Source organism: Talpa occidentalis, unplaced genomic scaffold (assembly GCF_014898055.3).
Source record: "Talpa occidentalis isolate TD23 unplaced genomic scaffold, MPIMG_talOcc4v2.1 talOcc4.12, whole genome shotgun sequence".
Classification (NCBI taxonomy): domain Eukaryota; kingdom Metazoa; phylum Chordata; class Mammalia; order Eulipotyphla; family Talpidae; genus Talpa; species Talpa occidentalis.
This window is the reverse complement of record NW_023601212.1, coordinates 32124176-32133977: the sequence shown is the minus strand read 5'-3', so window position 1 is coordinate 32133977 and position 9802 is coordinate 32124176.

The window sequence follows — 9802 nt, the reverse complement described above, 5'->3', positions numbered from 1 at the left end:
TCTCTTCTAATAAACATACTCAATACAATCTTGGGTAACAAATGTCGCCCCCTAAGAGTGTGTACACTTTCCCACAATTACCAGGTTTAACCAAATTTCAAGTTCAGAAATTTAAAGATGACACCTCAGAGAAGAAAAAATATCAGTCTTCAAAATTAAATGCAATCAACACAGGAGAGCTTCTTGCCCTTCTTGGTAAATAAATAAGCTGGAAAATCCATTTTATAGCCACAGATACAGAAAATATCCATAATTAATGTAGGCAGTACGCAAAAGGAGCTAATGCCCTTTGTTCTCTCTGCCTTAATGAGAACTGACACATTCCCAGACCCTTCTCTTTTATTTTTGTAACAAGGGAAACACCAATGCAGTGCTTTGTGTTTTCAAGGGCACTTGCTTAGTTCAACAACCATCCTTTTCTCTCATATTCTATTGTGAATTGTAGGCTTGATTTCAACTTATAATATTCAACCCCCAACACAACCACCTGAATGTTATGCCTTGATGCCCCTCCAGTGCCCTTCAGCACAGCTGGGACCGGGCTCTGGGAGGGGACCCCAGCAAGCAGGAGACCAGAGTTGAGACTGCTAAGAGTATGAGAGGGGTGGATGTCTGTCACCCAGAGTGACTGCAGAGAAATGAGCCACAACCTGCAAGATTGCATTGTCACCCTAGGTGGGCTCAGTGATCCCATGTCTTTCAGACACCCAACAAGATAAAAAGGACAGGTCTGGAGCTCTAACTTCATGACACTTGTGGCCAACACACTCCTGGTGGCTGGGGTAGATCATGTTGTCACCATGGACCTGCGTACCCTCAGATACTGGGGTCCTTTGCCACCCCTGTAGCCATGCTGTAAGCAGAGCCTGGGTGCTGAGGTGGATTTGTGAGAATGTGATGATGTGAAGCAACTGCACGTAGTTTTTTCTCATATAGAAGAGCCCAAAGGTCCACCTGAATGGCAGACGAATCACGTGGGATTTTTGTTGATCCATAGGGAGGATGAAGGTGAAAGGTAGACTGATGGTGGGCAATGGGAGGGACTGCGTGACCATCCATGGAGCCCACGTGGTGGACACACCGGACACCATTCACCACTCTCTTGGGGAGCTTTGTACCCAACTGATCTTCTCTGGGCCTTCAACTTGGAAGCAGACAAAAGGAAGACTGCTCCATTTGGGTTACTGACATCTTGATGATTTCTACAGAGGTGAGTGGAAGACAAAGAGTGATTCCTTGTCATCCCTGTTTAGCAGCTATAAATCCAAGTTGTGACGTATCCAGCAAGCCTATTTTGGTATCCGACTTGTGTTCATTTGTCTGACTCTTTTGCTTTAGGACTAAGCAATCAGACTAATTTATCTAGGATGATAAATGACAAAAGCATCAAATCTCTACAAGGAGAAACAATGATCATTGATTTTCCATTTGAGGAGCAGGAGAGTAGTAGATAATTTATCTATAAGGAAAAGTTCTTAAATAAGAAATGTTATTACCATACCGACTTGTTCTAATAGGTGACTTTTTCCTTTGCTCCCCCAGCATTGAGACCTTCACTTTCAAGTCATAATTCCATTGTAGAAGTTCATATTCTGAATATTTTGGAGCTACCAGAGGAGACTAGTGGATAAAACCTTCGGTGTAGATATATGAAGATAACTCCTGTGAACACTTGGGATAAACCCTGCATAGAATTAGCCCTTTATTTCTGTATGAACCTTGTAATATGTTTAATACAGTGAATTTTTGAATTTTTTCTTTGGTGACTGGGCATCAAATAAGCCATTTGGCTATCGTACTTAATTTGAACAAGGTTTACTTTTTTAAGATTTATTTTATTTATTTATGCATACAAGAGCTGGGGTGCAGGCCAGAGGCACAGGGATGGGAGTGAGAGGATTCACCAGAGATGGAGTAGGGAGCAGAACAGGAGGAGTGACTGAAATACACTGCTGAGGGAAGCAGAGGGTGACACAAGAGAGGTCTGCTGCGCCATGTGGGTTAGCTCCCTGGCCAGGGTCAAACTCGTGATGAAGATACCTTCATGGTACTGAGACTTAACCCTTTTTGCCATCAGGGAAGCCCAGAACTAGATTTATTTAATGTAAGTCAGCCATGGCACACTTATTAGGGGGAGAATACGAGACTTATCAGGACAACATAATTAAACATTATTTTCTTATTACCATTTCTAAAAAAAAAACATGCTGTAACTATCACTGACTTGAACCACCATGTTCTAGAATTCTTAAATTATGTTAAACAAAAAATCTGATTTACAAATTGTTTAAAGATACTGTCTCCAAGATCACTGTCACACCGATGTGTTCCTCTCTCATAACCAGAAGGCCAATACTTTGAGATGCAACTATGTCCTATCATCTTGTTGTTTTACTTCACATTTTGAGCTATGATTTTACTTTGCATTTTTCCAATAATTTCATATTATGGATTTCCATTAAAATAAAAACTCCCTGAAGTCTCCTCATATGTACTAGTCTGGCCATTTTTTTGTTTTTGACATGAATAGAAAGGTGAATTTTTATGAGCGAGCAAATGCATATTTAAACATTTTTTTCATTAGTTTTGATTAAATGTTCTTTTGCCTTTTATAATGAGAAGTAACAATTCTCAAGGCAACTGATTGCTTTATCTAAAGTTGTTACATTAAAAATGTGGGTAGGAGAGGCCTATCAAAAAAGCACAACTAAATAAACATTAATTGGTCCATTAGGATAATGTTTTTAAAGTGGTCTTAAAGTGATTATGGAGGACAAATTCACTGCAGATTGCATTATTCACAAGACGACATCACACACTTTACAATTCCCTTCTCAGAGGGGCTTCGCTAACCATGGAGAAGTCAGGTGCTGATGCTGAAGTTCATTACGAGCACATTGGCAGACCACCTAGTGAATTCGTTAGCCCCCCAGAAGGAGGGTTTCCCTACACAGTCAAAGTCCAGGAATAATAAAGCGCAATCTCTCCCTTCTGCCGAGTCTTAAAACTTATAGGGATAAATTCTCTCGTCTAAATTCTATGGGTGGAAGCTCTATGTTTAGTAGGTCCAGAAATCTCCACACAGCTCTCCATAGTGGTTGGACCAGTTTGCACTCCCACCAACAGTGCAGAAGAGTTCCTTTTTCTCCACAACCTCGCCAACATTTGTTGTTGCTAGTTTTTTTAATATGTGCCATTCTCACTGGTGTAAGATGGTATCTCATGGTAGTTTTGATTTGCATTTCCCTGATTGCAAGTGATGTTGAACATTTTTTCATATGCCTGTTGGCCATTCGCATTTCCTCTTCAGAGAAGTTTCTTTTTAGTTCCTCTGTCCATTTTTTGACTGGATTATTTTCTTTGTTGTTGTTGAGTCTCATTTGCTCTTTGCAGATTTTTGTGATCAGTCCTTTATCATTAGTGTTGGTGCAAAAATTTTCTCCCAGTTGGTGGGGTTTCTCTTTGTTTTTGTTATTGTCTCTTTTGCTGTGCAGAAGCTCTTTAATTTGATGTAGTCCCAGCTGTTGATCTTTCCACTCCTAGGTATTTACCCAAAGAACACAGAAACATCAATTCCAAAGAACACCTGCACCCCTATGTTTATAGCAGCACTGTTTACAATAGCTAAGCTTTGGAAACAGCCCAAATGCCCAAAAATAGATGACTGGATCAAGAAGATGTGGTACATATATACCATGGAATATTACTCAGCATTCAAAAAAGATAAACACATGCAATTTGCAGCAACATGGATGACGCTGGAAGGGATCATGCTCAGTGAAATAAGCCAAAAAGAAAAAGGAAAATACCGGATGGTCTCACTCATAGCAGGGATCTAGAAAACTTAAATAAGGGACCAGGAAAATGAATAACTATAAGAAAGTGAAAATCAAAATTAACAAAAACTATGAACCAGAGACACTTTTTGGGGGGTGGGGGGCGGGAGGGGAGGGATTGGGGTCAGAATGGGGGGATTGCAATTGTATGGGGAATATAAAAATAAAATTTATTAATTAAAAAAAAATAAAAAAAATAAATTCTATGGGTGGAAAATAAATCTGTTTAAATCATTTTTTATTTGTTTAAAAATGTGTGTGTGTGTGTCTTGGGTGATACCATGCACTCACCTCTGCAGATCCAAATAGCACTGATACGTTTTCAGTCCTCAGCCAGTGTCAGCCTGGAGGAGGTGATGAGCATGTAAAGAGAAGGTTAAGTGTAGGTGCCATAGGTCAAGTGCTGCACAGAGAGCCGTGCTCAAGGCTTTACAAAAGGGCTTGCTCCCCTCAACAGGCTCTTAAGGAGAGAGAGATTTGCTAGGACTATAAATGTGCAAGAACATGGAAGCCATAACAAGAAGAGCAAAAGAAAAAAAAATTGCCAGAAGCAAAGAACCATAGGTTCTGGCAATTGCTAAAGCACAACACAGAAGGTGGTGTTTGGCAGCTGAGGCAGCAGAAGCAGAGTGCTCAGGCTGTGCTTGGCATTTAGACTTGACCCTGAGAAAAGGGCAACCAGTGAAGATCCAGAACAGAGAGATGTTCAAATTCACACTTCAACAAGCACTTGAAGCTCTTGTGGGTGGTGAATGATAATAGCAGGAATGCATTACAGAGATGTACAGAGATTACACTACTATATCACTAAAGGACATAGATCAAATGAATGTCCCAACAACATTGTGTTAAATTTTAAAAACTACTTACAGAACAGTATGCACAGTACCTTCCCATTCTGGAGACTGAAGTTGCTTGCTAAGATGAAAAGATGATTGTAACAGCGACTGCTCTCAGTATGGCAAACCAACTCATGCATTTCAATCTGGAAAGCCAAGGCTTTGCCTAAACTAAACAGCTTACCCAGAGCGAGTGGGAGAGGCTGGTGCTCCATGTTACCAGGTTCAAGACCCCCACCTACATCAACTGAAGTCATAGAAAAGGACATTTTAACAGAGCACATCTGTTGTGGAAAATATACTAATATTATTGCTGTGAAGCATCTGAACATTCATATTAAGATAAAGACAATTTTAAAGTATGAAGCCATTTATGGCAGGATTTATTTTCAAATAAACTCACATCATGCCAAGCTCTGCTGCTTAAGGTTTTCATTTTGGGGGTGTCAAGCATGAACAAGTGATTGTTAACTTTAGATTTTGACATTTTCATTGGCACGCATATAGGGCTATTATTTCAAGTCAGCTAAATCAACACATCCAGTCATCTTCCTTCACATCAAACTGTGGAAATGATCAAGAAGATAAGTTTTTATTTTCAACAGGTGAATGAACACTGAATTCAAAGACATAATACTCAGCGATCCAGAAAACAGAATCCCATAGAGAAAGTCGATAGAATGATATGACAGGGACCACTTAGAATGGCCATGGATAGGACCTATCAACTCAGGAGAAGGAGAAACCCACCCCAAGTCTCTGCTAACAAAACTGGGGGTGATGAGAGCCCCCGGGGTCATCCAGATTTATATCCCATCAGACCATTGCAGGGTCATTGAAACCTTGTTAAATATTATTGTTATCTCTACCAATTCAGATTGATGAACACCAGAGATTTCCATGATTCTGTTGGGGAGTGAGACAGCAGTGACGTCTTTTGGTCTGGTGACGTGTCAGACATCACAAGGAATTCTCATGACAAGTTATGCCCAGAATAGCAGAGGGAGCTGTCTGGGAATATTCATTTCATTTCTGAACTAGAAAAGGAGTTTTCCTCTCCTCCTTCACCCCCCTCTCACCCTCCAAGTTCCAATTTAAGTGTGCCCAACTAATCGAAGCTTATCATCTTCTGTTGGGGACAAGCCATTCCCAAGACAGTGTGTTCCACAGCAGCCGTGCCATCATTAGAGGTGACCTCTGGGAGTCAAAGAGGGTAGACACAGTTCAAGGGACAAAGGAGAGGACGCAGAGTTCCCTCAGGTCTCACGCTCCAACAATACAGGTGGATAAGCCCGGAGCAAATCAGCCTCTGTCCACTGCTCTACCAGCTAAGACCAAAGGAATGGGCCAAGGGGACATGCTCCCAGGCCCATGAGGGATTCTTGAGACCCTCCGGTGAAGACTGAAAGAGGACTCCACAGATGCCAGTAAGGGAAGGCAGAAGCTTGGTGTTCATCAATAGGCAAAGGAGCAAAGAAAGAGCACTCAGGGGAAACCTCTCTGGGCATGAGAGGCTTTGAGGTGCCAGGGCTAGAGGACTACATAGGTTTTAGGGCTGGGGTTTGAGAAAAAAGGAATTAAACTTTAGGGCCTCCTCTGGTGGCGCAGCAGTTGAGCACTGGGCTGCAAAGCTGCCTGCAGCCTCTGCAGCGCCAGTTCGATCCCCAGCTGCCGATGAGGGTCCCACATGGCGCGCAGACCTCTCCTGCCGCGCCCACTGCTCCCCTCAGCAGTGTACTTCAGTCCTTCTGCCTGTTCTGCTCCCCGCTCTGGCTCTGGTGAATTCTCTCACCCTCCCGCGCTTCTGACTGTACCCAGTGCTTGTATAAATAAATAAATAAAACTTTTAAAAAAAATTTTTTTAAAAAAAGGAATTAAACTTTATTGGCTGAGAAGCAAGGAGTGTGGACATGCTAAAATCTATCTGTTTGTCCTTATATGATAAATTATTGTTGCTAATAGTGGGCACCAATCATCAGCCAATTGCCGTGTGGGCTCATGAACATCCTGTGGGGGTTTTACACATGCGTGTGCACCTGTACCTCCAGTTTGAACAGGTCTGGTCTCAGGCTCTGTAACTCCCTTTTTCAGCTGCAGCAGCCAACTTGATACACTGTAAAGAGAGAGGTCAGGGATGTACGGGCTGGGGCAGAGGCGGGGAATTAAGAATAAAAACAGTGGGGCAAGGAAATTGACGGGAGCAGGTGTCCAAGCCTGAAGACATCATGTTTGTTTAACATTTTTGTTTAACCAAGTTAAACCATGAGAACAAAGTTCTGTCTCTGTCCTGGGACCGTTCCTATCTCAATAGAACCACCCAGGGCAGTAGGTGTCCTAGACCATGTCTTTCCAGGTGCCTTTGCTCTGAACAATATGAACCCTTCCTCTGAGATCAAAGAAGGAACTTATGGATCTGTATCCATATGTCTGCTCAGGACAAGAAGACACAGAAGAAAAACAGAAAGGTGCTGGGCCATAAAAAAGAGAGGAATGTTTTGTTCCTCCTCAAATTCTCTTGTTCCTCATTCCCCGAGTTGTGGGTACCTTGGAACTAGGTCAACAACAGAGCAGTATAGACATGTGTGAATGTAAACACACATCAGAAGAACTGACTCCGTGTAGGCCAACACCGGAGAGCATATCAACTCCCTAATGTATCAGAAGAAGTGTTTGAGACAACCCAGTCCTTCATAGTGCTGTCATTAACAGAAATTTTTTTAAAAAAAGATTTATTTTATTTATTTATGCATTCAAGAACTCGGGTACAGGCCAGAGGTGCAGGTCATAAGAGGATTCACCAGAGACAGAGCAGGGAGCAAAACAGGCAGATCTACTGAATACACTGCTGAGGGGAGCAGCATGCAAGACAGGAGAGGTCTGCTGTGCCATGTGGATCAGCTCCCCAGCTGGGGATCGAACTTGTGCTGCAATGGCTGGCAATAGCTTGATAACGCTGAGATTTCAACACCTGCACAACCAGAGAGACCTCTAACATAAATGTTTATTGAACACATGCAATTAGCTTTGTGAGTCCAGATTCCTCTCTTCAGCTAGAGTGCTTTGTGTCTATGTCTGTGGCCATTTGCACATGGAACACAAATGCTGAGTAACTGCTAAGTTGTTTGTTTCCATAGAAAGGCCTTTCTTATCCAGCCCTGGATTACAGTTAAGTCATTAGTGTAGGTCCACTGGTCTGTGCAAAGTTATTCCAGCCTGTCTGGAAATGTGCTCTACAGACCAGAACAGCATTTCAAGTTCAGCATACTGTGAAAGCATTCAACACTCTGGACCATTGGCAGTTCATCCTCACTCAGAGAAATGGCTGTGGCGTTCCATTTTAACCTTGGGGCAAGCTTTTTCACCTGTGAGCCAGGTTGTCTTTCCAGCAGTTAATTCCTGTACTCAACCCAATATTTAGGCACAGGGACTTTGGGGGCCTGTCCTTGTATATGAAAATGATGCTCTTCTTTGGGGGAGGTGTAGCTCATACTAGAAGGTATTCCTTTTCTATTACAGTGAAAATATTTGGAGTCTTTCCCACTATATGGAAATCTAGTTGCTAGATTCTTCAAGATAAGAAGTCATGACTTTTTGGGCCTCCCTGGTGGCGCAGTGGTTGAGCACTGGGCTGCAAAGCTGCCTGCAGTCTCTGCAGCGCTGGTTCGATCTTCAGCTGTGCGAGGGTCCCACATGGTACGCAGACCTCTCCTGCCATGCCTGCTGCTCCCCTCAGCAGTGTACTTCAGTCCTTCTGCCTGTTCTGCTCCCTGCTCTGGCTCTAGTGAATTCTCTCACCCTCCCATGCTTCAGACTGTACCCAGTGCTTGTATGAATAAATAAATAAATCTTTAAAATAAATAAATGAGGAAAAAAAAAGAAGTCATGACTTTTTGGGGGCTTTCCTGGTGGCGCAAGGCTTAAAGCCTAAGTGCTATCAAACTATCACTAGCCACTGTGGCATGAGTTTGATCCCCAAACAGGTAGCTAGCCCACGTGGCCCAGCAGACCTCTCCTGTTTTGCCTGCTGCTCCCCTTAGCAGTGTATTTCTGTAAATCTACCTGTTCTGCTCCCCACTATGTCTCTAGTGAATACTCTCACCACACGCCCCCCCCCCGCCTCCGTCTCTGGCCTATACCTCAGATATTCTACACACACACAAAAAAAAATAAAAGATGCTAAACATCACTAACCACTGGAGCAATGCAAACCAAAAACACAATGAGCTATTACTTCATACCTAAATATTGATTTTTAGGGGCCTCTCTGGTGGTGCAGGGATTAAAAGCTCAGCGCTATCAAGCTATTGCCAACCACTGCACATGAGTTCAATCCCTGGTCAGGGAGCTAACCCACATGGCACAGCAGACCTCTCTTGTCTCACCCACTGCTCCCCTCAGCAGTGTATTTCAGTAGATCTCCCTGTTCTGTTCCCCGCTCTTGAATTAATGTTTTTGTGTCCTTTGGGTAGATTTCTAAGAGTGGAATTGCTGGGTCATATGGAAGCTCTATGTTTAGTAGGTCCAGAAATCTCCACACAGCTCTCCATAGTGGTTGGACCAGTCTGCATTCCCACCAGCAGTGCAGGAGAGTTCCTTTTTTTCCACATCCACGCCAACATTTTCTGTTTCCTGTTTTTGGTTTTTTTTTTTAATATGTGCCATTCTCGCTGGTGTAAGGTGGTATCTCATTGTGGTTTTGATTTGCATTTCCCTGATTACAGTGATGTTGAACATTTTTTCATATACCTGTTGGCCATTTGCCTTTCCTCTTTGGAGAAGTGTTTTTTTAGCTCTTCTGCTCATTAAATTAAAATAAATCTTTTTTAAAAAAAACTAAAATCATGACTTTTCTCTCTGTGTGGCCACCTGTCTTCTGTAGCACTTACTAAGATATATGGCAATAATGCCAAATACTTGTATAGTATTATACATTAATGTATTATGTATAATACATTAGTATTATGCATTAATGCCAGACACTGTTTGAAGAACTTTCTATCTGTGATATTAATATATAATTGGTTCTCATAATTAACCTATTGTTCATGTGCTAATTACTGATAAAACTCATATGGCTATTAGCTGTGAGGGAGGCTATGAAACAAAGGCAGGGTACCCAACTCTACA